Genomic DNA, 19,976 nt, shown 5'->3' with positions numbered 1-19,976 from the left:
TCAGGCCAGTAGAGTCTCCCTGGCACATGGGACCAGGGGCAGCTGAGATGGAAGGATATTTGCATAATCAAGGATGAAACGATGTCAAAGCACAGGGTTGCATTAAGGCATTAAGGATGGTTTGCTATGTGTAGCCCTTTCATAAGCTTTAAATACGACAGCAAATCTGACAGAGTAACTTCCTCGTGACCCCCCTGCCCCGTCACCTACACACACCATACACACCCCCATTCCATTCTCTTTACTTTTTTACAGTCACTTTTTATTTTTAGATGATCCGTATCGCTTGATAACCCTCCTCCGTTTAAACACTAAGATTATACAATTCCTATTTGTTCTTAACTTCTAATATATGCCACATGCTGCAGTTACATTATAGTGTCAAATATATGGTTTGCCAGGTTTTGAGATCCATCATGTACAGAATGTTTTGAGGGCTTAACATGACCTCAGGGTTTCCCCCCCATTTCTTTTTTGATCATGTCTCCTTGTAATAGTATAGAGAGAATTCTAGATTTCTCTGCACAGCAAGAAACTAGAAAGTCAAATGTTTTTAATTAAGGTATATTTCCAGATTTTTCCATGAACTTAATTTGATTCTTTCTCTTTAATTTGATGCAAGCGTTATTTTCAAGCCAAGCCTGACTTAACAGCCTTTTATTCTTGCTGATTGTTTTAATGGAAACCACAGACATTGTAACACTAAAGGGAAAAAAAAAAATAGCTTGGAATTTTTCTTTTAATGTGGCGAAATAAACCCAAAGAGGAGAGAATGCCAAGAATACCCTCAGTGATAGAGTGAGTGAACATCGTACATGAGAAGAACTGGTTGTACAAAACCTGCCGTCATAAACGAGATGCTGTTAGGCAGTGCTGCTTGCCTTTTACAACATCCTTCTGAGAGAGGACACGATCTCATGGTGCCTTTTCTGTGGATAAGTCATTGCAGTTTCCAAGGAGTGCTGTGATTTTTGTTCAGCTGTTATCAAATGAGGAAGGAAATTCTAAGTCTACATTTAAAAGAAATTCAGTTTTGAGATAACATTTTTGGGGGTTGTGGTTATACCTTCACATTTTCCCTGCCTTATATGTCACGTGAAAGCTTTTAAAAGACAGTGGATATTGCAGGTATTTGTATTTAATCTCAGTGGCAAAAGGTTTTAGGTAGGGATGATGCTTTAATAGAGAGATCTGAGTAGTTTTAAGGCAAGGCTGCTTAACCTGTCAACTAAACGGCCACCGTGTTGTCTGTTTTATTATAAAAACTAGGAAATGAATTACATATACACTGGAATTTTTTTTATTCCAAATTGGCAAGAAGAAATTCATGTCAGGATTAGGAGAAAATCCAATGTATTATCTTTATGATATTAATTTTAGTCTGAGGTAAATTATATGAGTTAAGTAAACTTAGTTAAGTGAATTAAAAATTTTAACTTACAATAACATAAATAAAGATGCTGGTTTATATCGCTTATTCTCTACCTTTTTACTCATTACCTGACGTGTAGCAATTCCAAATTTGTACGTGTAAATTGATTTTACTTCGCATGACAGACATATAAGAAGTGCCTTCCTACCCACGGTGACTCTGGTAGCTTCAGCAGTGGCCTGGTATATTATTTTTTGTAGACTGAATGAATAGCTAGTTGAAATCCACCTAATTACTTGGGTGACAGATGGAAAAAAGACCAGTGGCAAAAACCAGTTTTTTAAGGACGGAGGGAAGCATAAACTATTTGCATTCCTATGACTCTCCCTGGAGAGAGGACATTTTGTGAATTAGTTGAATTTTCATGCTACAGACAACCAAGAGGCAAGGTGTTAAACCATTCTGATGCTCTGCCTTATTTATAGCCATGACCCATTCTTTTTCCCCCTCTTACAGTTAATAGAAAGATTCATGATTCTTCATGGTTGTCTATCTAGTGTCTGACAGTCCCGACTGCCTGCGAAAGCAAGTCACTATCTATAATTGATATCCTCCCGTGGAATAGGGTGCTGGCTGCAATTGAAGGGCTTTGCTGAAAGCTCTTAAATCCTGACAAGTTCTCCCCTTGTTCTGGTTCAGTCGCTGAGCTGCACGGTTGGAATTCCAGAGTCATTTGAACTTGGTGCAGAAGGGAGACATGTGTTTCGCATTAGCAAATCAGAGTTGAAGAGGAGAATTAGGGACTCGGACGACTTTTCCCGCCAGGTAGTCTCATTTTCAGCGTAATGCACTCCGTGTTCTCTTGAAAAGATGACCCCATCCTATTACTGTCCGAGCAGATGGGCTAAATATTGCGTTTGCCTTCTCTTCTCCTCTATTTCAAGCCCCTGTCCTTCTCCCGTGGTGTGTTGATTCCAGGTTTGCTGTGGGGTCTTTATCACTGGGATGTTTAATTAATTTCTCTTCCCAGCAAGATAATTATAATTGGGCTTCATGACTCTCCAGTTAGTATTAAATTTGTCATAAATTTACTTCTATGCCCAGAAGCTAAGAAGACAGATGTATATTTTTGTTAGCTGGTTTTTTGTTGTACTTTGTCCCCTTCTTAGTAGCAGTTAAAATAAGAGAGTAAGAAGGATATAGAGTACAAAAATTAATTAAAGTACTTGCGATTAAGATGGAATTTATTATTGATTTGTCAGGATGCCAGCCCTTTCTCTTGCCTTGACAGCTGGAAAGCGCATAGTCTAACATCTCAAAATAATTTGAAAAGTCCACACTTCCCCTTCAATCCCAAATGAATTAGATTCTCTTTTTTGCTGTTGTGCATTATATATTCCTAAACGCACGACTCTTATATCTGATTCTGAAAGTCATAGAATATCGGTTCACCCAGTGTGGTTTCTGTTTCTGTTTTGTTTTGTTGGTTTAGCTTTTTTACTATGTAAGACAACTCAAATTCTGTCTGCTGGCCTTGCTTGTCACAGAGATGAGAAAGGTTTCCAAACCTTCCTGAGACCCATTTCCCTCTTGCATTAATTCTGTCCTGGAAGACAGTTCCAGCTTTGGCTCTTGGATGATTGAAAAATATCCAACATGCATTGACTGCAGCCCAAGTTAGTCTCAGGTTCTTTGCTTCTGAATGGCATTGTGTGTACCACTGATGTTCTGAGAGGCTTTTTAAGAAGAGGAGAAAGGAATACATGTGAAGAAAGAGGAACGTGTACCTCGGTGTGGGGTCACCACTGCCAGGCGTCTAGTTATGCTTGAAAACATCACTGCTGGTATCCGAAAGAATAAAAATAGTACAATCACCATAGCTAATGCCCACCTGTTTGCTCTGTCACTGTAATTCACTTAACTTCTATTACACCGACCCAACCCTTTTCTTTCCGTTTAAGGAATAACACATATAATATTCTTTCCAAAGGTCTTTAAAAGGTCAAATTATTTTTTACCAGTTTTATTCCCCATCCTGATCCCAGCAGAATAAGCTTATCTGCAGGGAGGGCCTTGGCAATTACACTCTGCGGGCTCTTGTCTCCTGCCTGTAGGGCCGAACGGCAGAGAACATGAGGGGTGTTTATATTAGTCCCCAGCTTCATCTGGGTGGCATGTGCGTCGCTGTACTCCTTCATTTGTATCTTTTAAACGTGGTGTCAAAAATTCACCTTTTTGTACAATGATTAGCCACCTCCTTGGATTTTAAATGCTTTCATATGCTGCAAATTTTGATCTTTAAAAGCGTGCTGAAGTTTCCTTTATCAGAAGAACGCAGTTATAATCACCTTTGCTGCCATCGGAACACAAATTCTATATATCGGCAGCATGAAAATGAAAGGCTTTCTTCTTAATATCATAGAGATTTAGATGTAAAGGAAGCACATCTAATCTGCAAAGAATTGATGCATCCGTAGAAACACGGGAAAGTGTTAGGATGTGGTGAAGACATTATTTTCATATTAATACCGTGTTCACAAATTTGCAATTTAAATGTTTTCCAGCTAATTTTGATCCCTTTGCTAAAGTTGCATTGTATATCTTTACCTAAGAGAAAATGGAGTTTAAGATGTGATCGGGGCCTCCGATAAGAGGCAGAAATAGATTTGTGTGCACATAAAACCTAAAATGAATGAGTGAAGATTTTGATCTCATTTTCCCTACATCGAGTTGCTAGTTAATTTAGTGACTCTAATTATTTGGAAATAACTGCATGGAAAAATGTAGACGAAGAACCACCAACTTCAAAGCCATCCTTTGACAATCGTGCCCCAAGGGTCACGTTCTTTTTCAAGTTACTGGCTAAATTGCACCTGCAGAAATTGTTCCCATAAAGACACTCGGGAGATTAGACTGAGTGGGGGGCATGGGGGGCTGTGTGGTCCACCAGTGAGAGCCTCCCAAGCGCCAGCGGAATTCTGAGTGGCAGCGCCATCTCTGCCCTGACCCTTGGGATGACCTCCCTGGAACCATTTGACCCTTTAGAACGTTATTTTCTCACTTATCATACTGTGAAACAGCCGTGAAAATAAGTGCCGTCCCCCACGTCCAAGGCCAAACAGAGATCACATGCAGCAGGCCTAATGAGAAACAGACAGAGGGTCTCAAAGAGGTTACTCGTCTCTTGGTTTTATGTATTTGTGTTTTGCAGGGCAGAGTGGGGGAGGGGTGGGGAGTGGCGCTGTTGGGTTTTGTGGCCTCTGTGTATCAGCTCTAAGGCTTATTTTATATTCATTGTTGCTGAACTGAGATGTGCACTTGACCGAAGCTGGAGATCCCATTCTCTTCCCCCAGTGTGGTTCTAATGGATGGGACTTGGCCGAGACATTTCACCTCCTCCAACCTTGGTTTTAGTAAAAGCAAGGGAAGGGTTCAGAGTGGATCGTCCTTAGGCTAAGGATGGCAGGCAGGTTTCATTTCAGGTACAAACTTACTGGCTGGCAGTCACTTGGGGTGCTGAGCTGCGCTCTTGCCCACTTTCAGCTGCAGAGGCAGGGGGGTCAGGATGATGCGAAGCCTGCCATGGATGAGGTTTCGCAGGAGACAGGTACTCACTATATGTTTTCCAAAGTCCTCTCCAACTCTGTAGGTTAAGTGCACTCCAGAACAATTGTGGTTAATTTTTCTAGGGGGTGGTATGTTAATTACTTGAGCAATGATTGAATTATTAAAATTCTCCCTTTACTAATGCTCCTTAACCCGTGAATGAAGAACAACAAATCAATATTTTAAATAAGATATAATGGGTATCAAGTCATATCTTAGTTACTTTCTTAAATTTGTTCAGCCGTTTTAGACCCCATGAAATAGTTCATTAAAACCTTCATCCAAATAACTGTTTACTGCCGTTTGGGGAGGATTTTTCTATCAAAAGCTTTTTGATTGGTTCTGAATGATACTTTGGGTGAGATTCTGGATTCTGCTAATAATTAGTCCCCTGGAATATTCTGTGTGGACGCAATTTATACAAGAGAAGATGATGTCACTTTGGGCTGGGCTGCCTACCTCACTAAAGTTTACTTGCCAATAGCAGATCTTGCTGATACCATGTATCCTCTTGTTTGTCAGCAAAAGTGTGAGCTGACAAACAGCAACTCAGTAGAAGAGGGCCTGGGTGCAGCCTTCATACTGCCCACTGCCCCAGCTTTGCGGTGGGCATATGCTAGCGCGACTTAGACCAGAGCCTCCTGGGGTGGTCCTTCTCATTGGGAGGGGGAGACAAGGAAACATAAAAGCATAGTAAACAATGTCAAGTTGGACCTAATGAAGCCATAGAGTGTAGTTGTGATTTTAGGGGCTCAGAAGAAGAAGAAGTGTATGAAGGGTACCCAGAAAGGCTTCTGGGAAACGTGGGAAATATGGTTAAGGTCAAAGCAAAGGAGACCAAATATGCAGGTCAGCTTTTGAGATATGATGACTATGACGATGGTGATGATGATGGTGATGGTAATGGTGATGATGGTGATGGTGATGGTGACGGTGATGGTAATGAGGATGGTGATGGTGATGGTGATGGTGATGGTAATGATGATGGTAATGATGATGGTGATGACGATGGTGATGATGGTGATAATGATGGTGATGGCGATGAGGATGAGGATGGTGACAATGAGGGTGATGGTGATGATTTTGTAAGAAGAAATAGCACCTTATCTGAAAGAAAACTTTGGCTTACCACTGTTCTCCTGCTATAGTACCAATGCACTGCGTTTCAAAGCTGACAGACCTGGGTTCAAAACCTGCTTTCCACACTAGCCACGTTACATTCCTTCTCGTGAAACAAGAATAATAATAGTATTTACTTCATAAAACATTTAGGGGAATTAGCTTAAAAATTATACTCAATAAAGTGTTAGTGATTCTCCATATAAAAGTGAAAAGTGTAAAGGTATTTACCGGCTGCTAAGTGCCTGTGTGTTGCCTATGAAAACATGGTTTAGGCTGGTATTCGGGCAGTGTTTGCGTTGGCATGTCACCATGAAATGAATAACTGCATAAAGGTGCTGACTGGGCCCCCAGTTCATGAAACCTAGGAGAGAAGGGCTGGAGAAGTCCCTGGGCCTCTTCCTTGTACTCCAGATCCCTCACTGGACTTGGTTGTGCTGTGTTGAGATTCAGAGCCTCATCCTGTTATGAGTTCAATTGTGCTGACATCCCTCTGAAAGTTCTCCTTAGTGTTTGCCCTAAAACGGGGCTCCCCAGCCTGGGCACACGGGGGCGGGGGGTTCTTTGGTGTGGGGACTCTCCTCTTCCTTGTAAGACTGTTAGCAGCATTGCTGACCTCTGCCCACTAGATGCCGGGAGCGCCCCTCCTCCATTGTGACAACCAAAAATGTCTCCAGACATTGCCAAATGTCCCCTGGGAGGGGGGAATTACCCCCAGTTCTGCTCTAATCTTTCCTCTTGCAGTGTGGGAAGAAAAAAAGCAACAAAAATTTAAAAAGTATATTTGTGATTAAAGATAAATTTTCTCCTGCTTAAATGTACCTTAGAATGTTCGGATTAAAAAGAAAAGATAACCTCATTAAACAGTCTCCAGCAAAAGACTATATGTATTATATATATATTTATAAAATATATATATATATACACATTCTGTATTACTATTATGTGTGTGCATGTGCACGCATGCATGTGCGTGCATGTACATGGTGTATGTGTGTGTGTGTGTGGTGTGCATTAATTGGCAGAACTTAATTTTAAAACCACATTTGCTAAGGTTAGGCACACACAGTAGTTCTCAGGAAGTCCCATAACCAGCCAAGCCCTTTGTCTTGGTGGAGAAATTCCATCACTGTTTTTCTTTTTTTTGCAGACCGAGGGAAGTCACTCAGACTTCAGCTTCTGAGACCATGGCAAGCAGGGTTGGAGATCAGGCTCCTGCTTTGACATAAAACAGAGCTCAAAGGACAGAAAGCAATTTTCTAGTGCAAGGACTTTTTGAAGATTCAGACATTTAGGCTTTTCTAAGATTAGCTAAATACTGCCATAGATGGATTTTTTTTTTTTTTCATTTCTAGAACGATTAGTGTTGGCAAGAGAAGAGAACTGTAAGTGGCATATTCTCAAAAGACTATGTATAGGCCAAGGCCTTAAACTTAAGCCATCCCCAGCCCCCCAGTTGACAGTAAAACTAGCATTAATCAGTGAGTGAGGGTGTGGAGAGAATATTGGATGGTGTGTTGGAGATTTATCTTTTATCCCTACATCTGCCAAAAGTTGTTTCTGACTTTGAGTAAGTCACCCTACAACTTTAATCATTAGTTTCTCATCAAAAATGGAGGTAATATCTATCTTATTTTCCTCACAAGTTTTTTTAATTTGTTTTTTGTTTGTAAGGATAGAATGAGATCATGTAATGGAAGTGCTTTGTAAACTCTGAAACATTATTCAAATATAAAGAAGGATAGAATCCATGAGAAGTAGCATTAATAAACCTAACTAATTGAAGAATGGAGAGATTAAGGAGACTTTTCACCAGAGTAAAAAAGTTTATAAGTATGTTGGTAATTCACTTGTGCCCTCTCACCTCTGTAGGCTGTTGATCTTACCTGCCACAATACATCATCACCACCTAGTGGCTGCTACACAAATTGCAGGCATAGTGTTGAGAAGAAAAAAGCCTCATGCACATCAGACCTATGGACTTCAGGTTGGGGTTGATACACCTTTTTATGTTTATCCCTTTGAGTAAGGAGAACATGCAGGGCAGGATGTTCAGGAAGAGATAGAGCAGGCTATTGGGAAGACGATAGATGTACAGGCAGAGCAGTGGGAAGACAAGTAAAGTGAAGGCGCAGAAGAAGGACTGAGAGAAAGGTCTTGTGGAGATGAGATTTGAACATGGTCTTGAAAAGGAAAGTGGATTTAAATAGGGAACGACCATTGCAGGGAGGAGCTGGAGCTTCCGTGTGGAAAAGACAGTAGGAAGAGGTTAATGGATGCAGAATATATGGGAGAATTTTATGTATGAGTGGGTTATATAAGGCTGGGGTCTTTGACACTTCTTGGGGTCAGAAATATAATTACAAAAGGATTCATTCTGTGCCTTTGGACTGAAAAGTGGTAAGTAATGCAGTTATGTTAGAACCAAGTGTGTCTGGAAGGCAGAGGGTAGTGGGAAGTAAGGTTATGGAGCAGAGAAGCACCATTTCATGGGTGACCTGGCTGCTAGATTAGCAGTCTGACTTATATTCCAGATGGAGTAAGGAGAATCGATGTTTCTGATGAGAAAGTTTGAGCCCGCGCGAGCTTTAGAAAGATGAGGGCTGAGCTTTGCACAGCTGTATTTGAAGAGGGCAGGGGTACGAGTGGGGCAGGGCCGGAAGTGAGACTCAGAAGTGGGAATTATTTTAACTTATTTTTTTTTAACCTGGGAGTAGAGTTCGGAGATGTTTCACAATTATGGTTTTCGTAGCTAATGTGGGCATTGTAGACGTTGTTCAGAGATCAGTTCGAAGTTTCCAGTTGCTGACTGGGCACCTGGGAGGTGGTTTTGCCCATGAAACCCCTGTCTCTTATGTGAGTGGACCAGGTTCATTACTTAAAGCTCCCAAAATCCTGTTGTCTCTCTTAGAAGTAGATTGACCAGGGTTGTTGGGAGAGTGATCTCTGATGACTTTTGGAAGATGCCTCCTATGGTGTTAGTCAAGTTTTTAGCACCCAGGTAATGATGGTTTTATTGCTACTATTATCAGTTTTCTTTCTGTGTTGTTTTGTTTTTCTCTGTGCCTTATTTTCTGGTTATGGATACATGATCTCAAGTTTTGAAAATGTCTTTCAAGTCAGGAAAAGGAAACTGTGCCAGCCCTCTTCTGTCAGCTTCAAAGGATTTGGGGATGGGAGATCTCTTTACACACCTGGTCCAGCCCTGTCTCACCTGCTCCCTCCATTCCACCTTGAGGGACCTCGGTTTCTCGGGTGTTACCTTCAGCAAGTGTGATGTGTCCCAAGGAGCCAAGCTTTCTCTCCAGGATGAGCAGGAGAACCCTGGCTCAGGAAGAGCAGGTCTTCCCCAACATCCTTCCCTGGAGGTAGTGAAAGTGTTCACCCTTCCCTCTGCTGGACCACTTGGCCAGAGATGGTGCAGTTCCTACCGGCCAGATAAAGCAGCCAAACAAACTGCAAAGAAAACACAGCCTCCTTGTATTCTCCTTGTGTTCAGCAGAGATAACTTTGCTGGAGTTTCAGTACTGAGTCATTTGGCTTCTGGCAGGAGCTTTAATTGCTAAAATGCAGACTTTTTTTTTTTTCTTGATCAAGAAGGGATTATTCTTGTTATCAGTCCAGAGCATCTTATTTCAAGATGAAAAGCCTTTACTGAATTACAGATGTACGTTTGTACAAAGCTTTTCGGCGATTGACAACTCAAAGAGAAAGTATGATTTATTAACCTATAATGGCTAACCCTGAGCTATGGTCTAGGTCCTCCCGATTTGTGAAATTGCTTAATATGAACTGCCTTTTATGCCATTCAAGCCTCAGGTGACTCAAATAAATGTAGAGTCTCCATTACAGGATATGTTACGGAAGAGGGAAAAAGAAAAGCGGGGGAGGGAGGCAAAAGGAGAGAAGTGGCTTCTAAAATTCATCTTGGTGGTGCCTTTTACAGTAGTTTGGCTGATAAGCTGGCAGAGGAAAGATTAATAACGAGGCTTGTCGCTATCAGTACCTGCTTGTCGATTCTCTGTAACAGGGCTGTCTGTTCAGCATGGAAATTATTGATTAAATAAAAATGGCTATTAGATTGTGATGTGATCCATAATCACAAACAATGGTGGACATTCCTCTTTTAGATCCTCAGCCATGCATCAAGTTGTTTCTTTTTTTCCCTTGCTGTAATTTATATCGCGCTGACACTTGAGCTCATTAGGACTAGCCTTTCTGCTCGGAGGCAGGAAAGCACGGGCATGCGCAGACCGGCCAGAGCGGGCCGGAGGATGGAAGGACCATTCTGGTCGGCGGCCTGGCCAGTTCATCCACTGGGCAGCAGCAGGGGTTTTGTTTGTTTGTTTGTTTGACTCTCTTTTTTAATTGTGTTAAAATACACATAACATAAAATTTACCATTTGACCATTTTATTTAACTTTTTTCTAGTTTTCCTGAGGTATAATTGAAGTATAAAATTGCATATGTTTAAAGTGTACAACGTGCTAACTTGATATACATATGCGATGTGAAATGATGAACACAGTCAAGTTAATTAACACATCTATCACCTCACAGAGTTACCTTTTATTGTGCTGTGATGAGAACGCTTAAGGTCTACTGTCTCAGCAAATTTCAAGTATGCAATAGGGTATTTCTAACTATAGTCACTGTGCTGTATATAGATCCTCAACTTACTCATCTTATAAATGAAAGTTTGTACCCTTTGACCAGCATCTAGTCATTTCCCCCACCCACCCCAGACCCTGGCAACCATGACTAATACTGTTTCTATGAGCTTCACTTTATTTTTTTAGATTCCACATATACGTGACACCACACAGTATTTGTCTTTCTCTATCTGACTTATTTCACTTAGCATAATGCCCTCCAGGTTCATCCATGTTGTCTCAAATGGCAGGGTTTTCTTTTTTTAATGGCTGAGTAATATTCATTTTTTGAGGAAGCTCCTTACTGTTTTCCATGATGGCTGTACCAATTTATATTTCCACCAATAGTGCACAAAGTTTCCTTTTTCTCCATTTCCTCGCCAACATTTGTTATCTCTTGCCTTTTTGACAATAGCCGTTCTAACAGGTGTGAGAGTATATCTCACTGTGGTTTTGATTCGCATTTCCCAATGATTAGTGATGCTGAACACCTCTTAATGTACCTGTTGGCCATTTGTGTGTCTTCTTTGGAAAAATGTCTAATCAGATCTTTTAAAACTGGATTATTTGGGTTTCTTTGGGTTTTTTTTTTTTTGCTGTCAAGTTGGATGACTTCTTTTTTTGGATATTAATCTCTTATCAGATATGTGGTTTGCAGTTTTTTTCTCCCATTCTGTAGGTTGTGTTTTCATTTTGTTTCCTATGCTGTGCAGAGCTTTTTAGTTTGATATGCTCCCACTTGTTTATTTTTGCTTTTGTTGTCTGTGTTTTTGGTGTCATATCCAAAAACTCATTGCCAAGACCAACGTTAAGGAGGTTTTTCTTTCTGTTTACTTCAAGGAGCTTTACGGTTTAGGGTCTTTAATCCATTTCAAGTTTTTTTTTTTTTTCTGTTTCTGTGGAAAATGTCATTGGAATTTTGATAGGGATTGCATTGACTCTGTAGATCACTTTGGGTACTATGGGTGTTTTAGCAATAGTAATTCTTCCAATCCAAAGAGAACAGACTCTCTTTCCATTTATTTGTGTCTTGTTTAACTTTTTTCATCAATATCTTACAGTTTTCAGTGTACAGATCTTTAACTTCCTCCTTTAACCTCTTTTAAATATATTCCTAGCTATTTTATTGGTTTTGAAGCTATTGTAAATGGGATTGCTTTTTATATTTCTCTTTCATGTGGTTCATTGTTAGTGTGTTGAAACACAACTGATTTTTGTATGTTGATTTTGTATCCTGAAACTTTGCTAAACTTGTTTATTAGTTCTAACAGTTTTTTGGGTGGACTCTTAGGGTTTTCTATATGTAAAATCTTGTCATCTGTAAACAGAGACAGTTTTCCTTCATTCCTTCCAATTTTGATGCCTTTTATTTCTTTTTCTTGCCTGATTTCTCTGTCTGGGGCTTCCAGTACCATATTGAATAGAAGTGGTGAGAGTGGGTGTACTAATTTTGACCATTTTAAAGTGTGCAATTCAGTGCCATTTAGCACATTCACAATTTTGTGCAGCCATCGCCACTACCTAGGTCCAGAACATTTTCCTCACTGCAAAAGGGAACTATACCCATTAAGCAATCACTGCTCTTTCTTCTTCCTCCACAGCCCCTGGAAACCACTAATCAACTTTCTGTTTCTGGATTATTTGCTTATTCTGAACATTTTGTATAAATGAAATCGTATAATATATGATCTTTTGTGTCTTCGTTGTACCACTTAGCAGTGTTTTCAAGGTTCATCCACGTTGTAGCACGTGTTCGTGCTTCATCCCTTTTTATGGCCGAATCATGTTCCATTGTCTGACTATACTACATTTTGTTTATCATCCTTTTATCTGTGGAAACAATTTGGATGTTTTCCACCTGTTGACTACTGTGTTCTTTTGAGCATTCGTTTTTCATTTCAACATTTATTTTCAAATCTTTCTGGTATAATTCTGCGAGTGAGACTGCTGGCTCATATGGTAATTCGATGTTTAATTTATTTGAGAAACTGCCAAACCTACAGCAGGTTTTAAGCTGTCTTGCACAAGCTCTGCCTTCTCAGGGGGTCTTACCTCTAACCTGATTAGCCCCTTGGAAGTACTCATTATTCTGTCCCCACCACCACCTCCCCACCTTGCCTGGGCTCTGCCTACCCTCCCTGGGCTGCAGGCTCAAGCTGGCTGGCTGGGTGCTTCTCTACAGAGCGACTGGTGGCTCTACCCTCTGTGGGCACGTGGGCATCACTCAGCAAAGAGGACCATACATCACCACTTTTCCCCCCAAAGGGGTGGGACTGTTTTGGACAAATGCATAGACTAAATATTCAGAGCATTAGGTCATGTGGGCTTGGCCAAACAGAATAGACTGACAGGTTGGCCAAATTTTATATTTAAATGGTGATTCAGATGAAGTTCTGTTCAGGAGGAATGACCATAGTCCTTTCACAGTAGCTTGTTTGCAGGTTCATAGCTGGATATTAACTTAATTTGTTTTTTGTGGATATTAATTTTATGATCACTTCTAAAATGTAGAATCTTAAAAACGACCTAACCCACTACCTGCCTTTTTTTTAACCAAGTCCAGTGAAGTCTAGAAAGGGTAAGGACCTTATCTAAGGCCACTAAACTGGTTAGTGAGTGGCTTTACTACCAATTAATTTGTTCACTCCTACACGAATTCTCCTGTTTTAAATGGTTGCTTGGCCCATATAATGAAGGTCTGGCCTTTAGACTTCCTAAGCTATTAAATGTATGCATTCTACCATCCCCCACTTCACTCACCTCACCCCTGCCCCCAACACACAGTCCTCCTCTGTCTGTCTGTCTATCTGTCTGTCTCTCTCTCCATTTTCCTCTTGCAGGGGAAAGCTGCCCCCAACACGCACACACATCTACCGCAAGTTGGAAACCACTGAAAGTAAATGTAACTCTTCATCACAAACATCAGACCCCTTTAATCCAAACAGGGGTGAAAGTCAGATGCCCATCTAGGGCTGATCATCTTGACTCAAGATAAAGCTCATGCACTCATCCAAAACATGCATTTGTCTTTTGCTTGAGAGAGAATATGTGTGATTGATTATATTAAACTTAGGACTGGAAACCACACTGCAAGAAGGCAGAACTTTTGGAACTTGAAACCCCAAGCTGTCTGTCAGCACTCCCACCCCGCATTTCTGCTGTTGTTTCCTAGTGTCGCTTTAAGCTGTAGCCCTTCACACGGATAGAGGCAAGGATGGGACTTCTCCAGGGTGGAAACAGCCAGCAGGACAGCCCCTTGATACCACGGCTCAGTACCAGCTACAGAGGTGCTACTCAGACTGGACAGCCAAGCTTCCTGATGGGCCTGGATAAAGAGCTTGAGGCCCTGGAGGGGAAGCGAATGCCAGAGAGTTGGGGGGTCACCCAAGAAAGTCCTTCTGACTGAGTAACCACAGCTTCTCGAAGAAAGCAGGCACCAAGTGTGCAAAATATAGATCCCAATGGAATTCTTTGATAAAGTTAGGCTTTAAGTCATCCATACAAAAGCTGGAAAGAAAGTGCATACGTGGAGACAAGAAAGAGGTGTGGCATAGACATATCTGACCCGCCTCCAATCCAGTGGCTGGTGGGCAGGTTGAGGGCCTCAAAAGGGCTGCTGTGGAATCTGGGGCAGGGGAGGCGTATTCCTTGGAACTCATGGTTTAGAGGTGACACAGGGCTGTGAAAGCAAAACAGCTCATGTTCTAGTTTGCTCTTGCCTTTGTGTTCATTTGAATGAACATGACTTGGGACCAGGAGCTAAGGGTACATCAGCGATTCACACGAGGCCTGTCCTCTGGGGCTTCCCATCCAAAACGGGGGCACGGCAGGAAAAAAAAGAAGGGTGCCTGTCCAGCTGAAAAGGGATGAAGATCATGATTGGCAAAGGGGATAAGAAGCCAGTTGAGTGACAAAATCTCTCAAGCAGCGAGGTTTATCCGATGCCAGGGGACTGAAGTTCATTACAAATGGAACCAGGAACCAATATGAGAAATTTTTGAGCAGCCACAAAAATGTGGGTGTCGGGCTGGGAGATTGAAGATGGTGATATCATTCTGCACTTTCAAAGAGGGCAAGAGAATGAATTCTGAAAATAACAGGCAGAGGATGTCGAGTCAGTGCTAGAGGAAACTGTATTTTTATTGTTAAAAGTTTTTTGTCTTATCACAAGATGAAATAGTAATCACTGGGACCCTCTGGGATCACCAAGAAAAACATTGCACTGGACCGGGCTGATGTTTTCTTTGGCAATTTTGTTAGGCTGGTTGGCCACGAAAATGCAGTAAATACATGTTGGGACCTCAGCAAAACATTTAATAAGCACCTTTGGCCAAGACAGAGAGTGATGGTTGCACTAAACAGCAGTTAAGAGATGTATTCATTGGGCTTGCCCCCAGCCCCGTTTTGCTTAACAGTTTGATGTTTGTTTGGTTCCAGGATGAAGTTGTAGAATGCAATTATCATCAAAGTTGTTTATGAGGAACTTTCAAATCCAGTTAGTGACTGAATCAAGATCCTCAAAGATCCTGAAAAATCAAAACACTGAAATCACTCCAAGGAGATTTAAAATGATGATAATAACATAGGGCCTTTAATGAACTCTAAATTCACTTTTACTAGACACTGAGATTTGCCCCCAAAACTAGCTCATGGGATTCTCAACTACAGAAACAGAAGTACACTTTATTAGAATCACGCTCAAATTGTTTCAAGAAAATACCACTTAGCTCAGCATTCCGATTTTTAAAAATAATACTGATTGGATCAAGCAGAAATAGACCCAAACATGCCTTGTTAATAGTGGTTGATAGAACCAAGGAAGAGAGATTTGGGGGTTTCAGGTGGACAAAGAGAGGTGGGGGCATGATAGCTGCCTTCAAATATTGGTGGGTGGGTTGCCGTCCTGTAGAAGGTGGATCTGATTTTTCCCCGATGCATAGAAACCATAGGGAAACAGATTTAGGTTTAAGGAAAACTAATTTGACAATATGAGCTGGCCAGAATGCTACCCTAGGAAAGAGAGAGTTCCTGAACTCAACCTTAGGTATTTAAATTGGACACCATTGGGTGTGGAGTGTTATGAAGGTCATTCAGAGCGTCCCTGGGTTCTGGATTAGATGAATTCTTAGTCCTTTTAAAACCTGAGAGAAATTGTTTTATTTTTTAGACATTTCCTGAAGCCAGTCATGTGCTGTGTTCAGAGGAGGAATAGTTTGGTATTTGTTCTTAACTAAGAATTAATGAAATCATCTCAGTTTTAGAACAGTTCTAACAGTCTTTCCTCTCTATTTATTCCAAGCTTTTCCTTTCCTTATTTAAAAATATTTTGTTATAAAACATATTACTAGTTAGTAAAATGAATTAGCTGGACAAAGCATTTGAAAGCTGAACCTCTGAGTTCCTCAGATAACAAACTCGGGATAAGAATTTGGGGAGTCGTCAGTCCAGAGAAGTTCCCTTGTATTCCAGAACTACCTCTAATCCAAAACTTCTTGGAATTTTGGGTTTTTTCTCATTGTGTTTTAGTGTGACTAGTCCTGCTGTGGTTATTATTTATGAAAACTTCCCTTAGAATTTTCTTTAGAAATCAGTCTTGTGTGCTGCGTACTTTTAGATCACATCCATTATTTTTTTTTCCTGAGATACTTTCAGATAAAAGCGTTAACGCTAAGGCCATTGACGTGGAAAATCATCAAATGTGTTTTGAATACTAGAAAAGGAATTTTTTTTCCTCAAGAAATACCTCACTTCCCTCTCGGATTTGGACTGTGCCTGTATGGCCTGAGTCTTTTGCAACATGAAGGATATAAAACTTAGCCTGACCATTCAGAGTGCTGGCACCCTTTTATATTTTGTCCAGACTGCAGTCCGTATCGGAGTAAGTCCCGGCCTTGTCTTTGTGTTTATTGCAAGCACGCAGGAGATTACATAATACACTTGAAATTTTCTGCTCTTTCTCATCCTTTCTGTTGCGTAGCCACAAGCGGCTCTTGCTGGGTTCTGCTTTTCTCCTTTTTTTCCTCTTTTTTTTTTTTTTTCTTTAATTTCCTTCCTGCACCTCATTATCTTGATGATTTATTTCACCCATCACCTGTGTTCTGGGCAGAGCTAAGGCATCTGCGGGGATGTTGATTGCTCCTCAGTAGCTAACCGTCCCTTCGTTTTCCTCCTTTCTCTGGGAATCACGAGATAAGGATGACCCCTTCGTTTTCCTCCTTTCTTTGGGAATCACGAGATAAGGATGACCCCTTCGTTTTGAGGGGCTGAGCTCAGAGCATCTGGAGGATTCCCATCAGTGTGTTTTTTAATAAATTTATTTATTTATTTATTTATTTATGGCTGTGTTGTGTCTTTGTTGAGGTGCACGGGCTTCTCACTGTGGTGGCTTCTCTTGTTGCGGAGCACGGGCTCTAGGCGCGCGGGCTTCAGTAGTTGTGGCATGTGGGCTCAGTAGTTGTGGCTCGCAGGCTCTAGAGCACAGGCTCAGTAGTTGTGGCGCACGGGCTTAGTTGCTCCGCGGCATGTGGGATCTTCCCGGACCAGGGCTCGAACCCGTGCCCCCTGCATTGGCAGGCGGATTCTTAACCACGGCACCACCAGGGAAGTCCCCATCAGTGTGTTTTTAATCATCAGAAATTCCTGAAAAACCTTAAGAAATTAAGAAATTAGTAAAAAGAACCAAATCAAAATGAACCGTTCTTTACCCGAAGTACTAAGAAAATATGAAATGCACTTACCAACCACTGTTTCCATGGCCTTCCCCTTTAGGGGTCCAAGCATCAGTAATTTCTCCCCTGAGGAACTTGGGGGCCACCTGTTTGGTCCACTTGAAAGGACGGATGTTTTCTTTGGAATCGTGTGTTCCAACTTGGGAATAAACCAAAATGACCCTGGCCACCAAAATCTGGAGGTTCAGTCCCTGTTGGGGCTTTTTAGGCCTGCCCTCTAATATCTGTAGGAGTACAAATAGGGGCTCACATGCTGTGTACCTCAATACTTAGCAGCTGTAAGTCAAACTAAGAAACCGTTCAAGAAAATATTTTATACTTTGACCTGGTCTAACATGTCATCCGAACAACTGGGAAGGCCAGATTTAAGAGAGGATTCTGAGTCCTGGGCCAGGATGTGGTGGCCCAGGGATGACTGTCTCCCACCCCCACTTCTCTCCCCACTCTGGCTCTGGAGAGCCATGGATACTCCCACCTGCTGGTCCAGACCCCATCCCTGTCCCCCCCAGTAGCTCGCCTTTGGTCCAGGGACACACATACTTGGGAAGATGGCATGGTTTGTCTTCCGAAGGAGGGACCCCAAGAAGGGTCCTGTCCAGACGTGAGAACCAGGCTCAGAGTCTGTTTGTGCAGGGGATTCCAGAACCGCAGGATCTAGAGTGTGGTCTAGAAGGGGCTCTGGGCTCCATGCAGGCCTCTCTGACTCCTCTTCCTGGGGGATAGGTGTTCGGCTGGAACAGGCTGGAACCAGACCCTCTGAAGCAGGGTTGCTGAGTCTGGTCTGCAGACCAGCGGCCAGTCCATGGACTGTCCCTGGTCTGTAGGGAGATGAAGAAGCTGGGTGCCAGGTGGAAATCAGAGCACCTCTTCCTCCATCGAGAGCATATTGCTTCAGGGCTCCCCTGGTGGCGCAGTGGTTAAGAATCCGCCTGCCAATGCAGGGGCCACGGGTTTGAGCCCTGGTCCGGGAAGATCCCACATGCCACGGAACAACGATGCCCGTGCGCCACAACTACTGAGCCTGCGAGCCATAACTACTGAGCCCACGTGCCACAACTGCTGAGGCCCCCGCGCCTGGAGCCCGTGCTCCGCAACAGGAGAGGCCACCGCAATGAGAGGCCCACGCGCCGCGGCGAGGAGTGGCCCCCGCTCGCCTCAACGGGAGAAAGTCCGCGCGCAGCAACGAAGACCCAACTCAGCCAAAAATAAATAAATAAATAAATTCAGTTTTTAAAAAAAGAGCATATTGCTTCCAAAAAATGTTAGTCGAACTGAGCAGCATGCTTCGCCAGTCTACTGTCAGACACGCACGCTTTGTCTTCGTCCTCGAGGAGCTCTCCTGAAAGCCCTGGCCCCCCTAGGGCCTTTCTTGGCTGAGTCTAACACCAGCCCTGCTCAGTGATCTTGGCTTCTGCTGGTCCCTCAGGTCGTTTCTGGGCCAAGAGTCTATGACATCTCCTGTATTTTCATCTCCCTGGATGCCTTACACCTCCCCTTCTTTCCCTGGTAAAACTCTGCAAATAGGTAGAATTTCTCCCACCCTCGTGGGTCCGGAGCCTCACCCTAGAGCCTGTAGGGGACTTGGGAACCTGCATTTCTAACCAGCTCCTGGACAATCCCTGCTCTGCCCTGCCGCCGCTGGCTCTCTGGAGCAGGTGCACCGCCGGGGCTGGGGGCTTGGGGGGCAGGAGAGCCTGGCCCCCTGGCTATGTGGCTTAGAGCTCTGGTCCCTTACACACTCTCTTAAGCACAGGAGAATCTGTATTTTAGTGTAGAACCTGTTCCCTGCTTAATTTATTAAGTTCGTTTTGCGATTGACATATACACACTACTTACTATATTTAAAACGGATAGCAACAAGGACCGACTGTATAGCAGAGGGAGCTCTGCTCCATAATCTGTAATCACCTAAATGGGAAAAGAATTTGAAAAAGAATAGATACATGTATATGTATAACTGAATCACTTTGCTGTACACCCGAAACTAACACAACATTGTTAAGCAACTATACTCCAGTACAAAATAAACACTAAAAAAAACACCTCGTTTTGTTCTCTTTTGAGGGGTGACACATTCAAATGAGATGTTAGTGGTAAAACAATTAGCTTCTTTATGGTAGAAACGTGCATGAGATTTGATTCTAAGAGCTGTAGCATCCTTTGGCCATGCTGAACTCGGGGCTCTGAGAAGGAAGTGATTTGAAGTATCCGCTTCCTCCTGCCAAAATTGCCTAATCCCCCTCTCCTCCCCACCGCCGCCCCTTCATCAACTCTTTTCACCAACTGGAGCCTCCCAGCTGACTCGACTTTGGAGACAGGAGATGAGCAGCTAAAGGGAGAAAGAGAAATTGAACAGGAAGCTGGGGAGGTAGTAAAATAAATGTCCTTGCCTTCAACCCACATCCTCCCTTCCCACCCTGGTCAGTGGTTTGTTGGGCCAGAGCCTAGGGGGATGGCGTCTCAATGACAGACACAAGGAGGCCCCTGGTGAGTAAGCAG

The 19,976-nt window shown here is 42.5% G+C and overlaps 1 protein-coding gene across 2 annotated transcripts in view; it reads left to right on the top strand.

Moving 5' to 3' along the window:
- GLI3 (GLI family zinc finger 3) overlaps positions 1-19,976 on the top strand; it is a 284,678-nt gene that overhangs the window by 222,130 nt on the left and 42,572 nt on the right. The gene's annotated exons all lie outside the window — the stretch shown is intronic.

The sequence above is a fragment of the Balaenoptera ricei genome, chromosome 9, assembly GCF_028023285.1.
Source record: "Balaenoptera ricei isolate mBalRic1 chromosome 9, mBalRic1.hap2, whole genome shotgun sequence".
Classification (NCBI taxonomy): domain Eukaryota; kingdom Metazoa; phylum Chordata; class Mammalia; order Artiodactyla; family Balaenopteridae; genus Balaenoptera; species Balaenoptera ricei.
The sequence above is the reverse complement of the archived record's forward strand: the minus strand, read 5'-3'. Positions and strand labels throughout refer to the sequence as shown.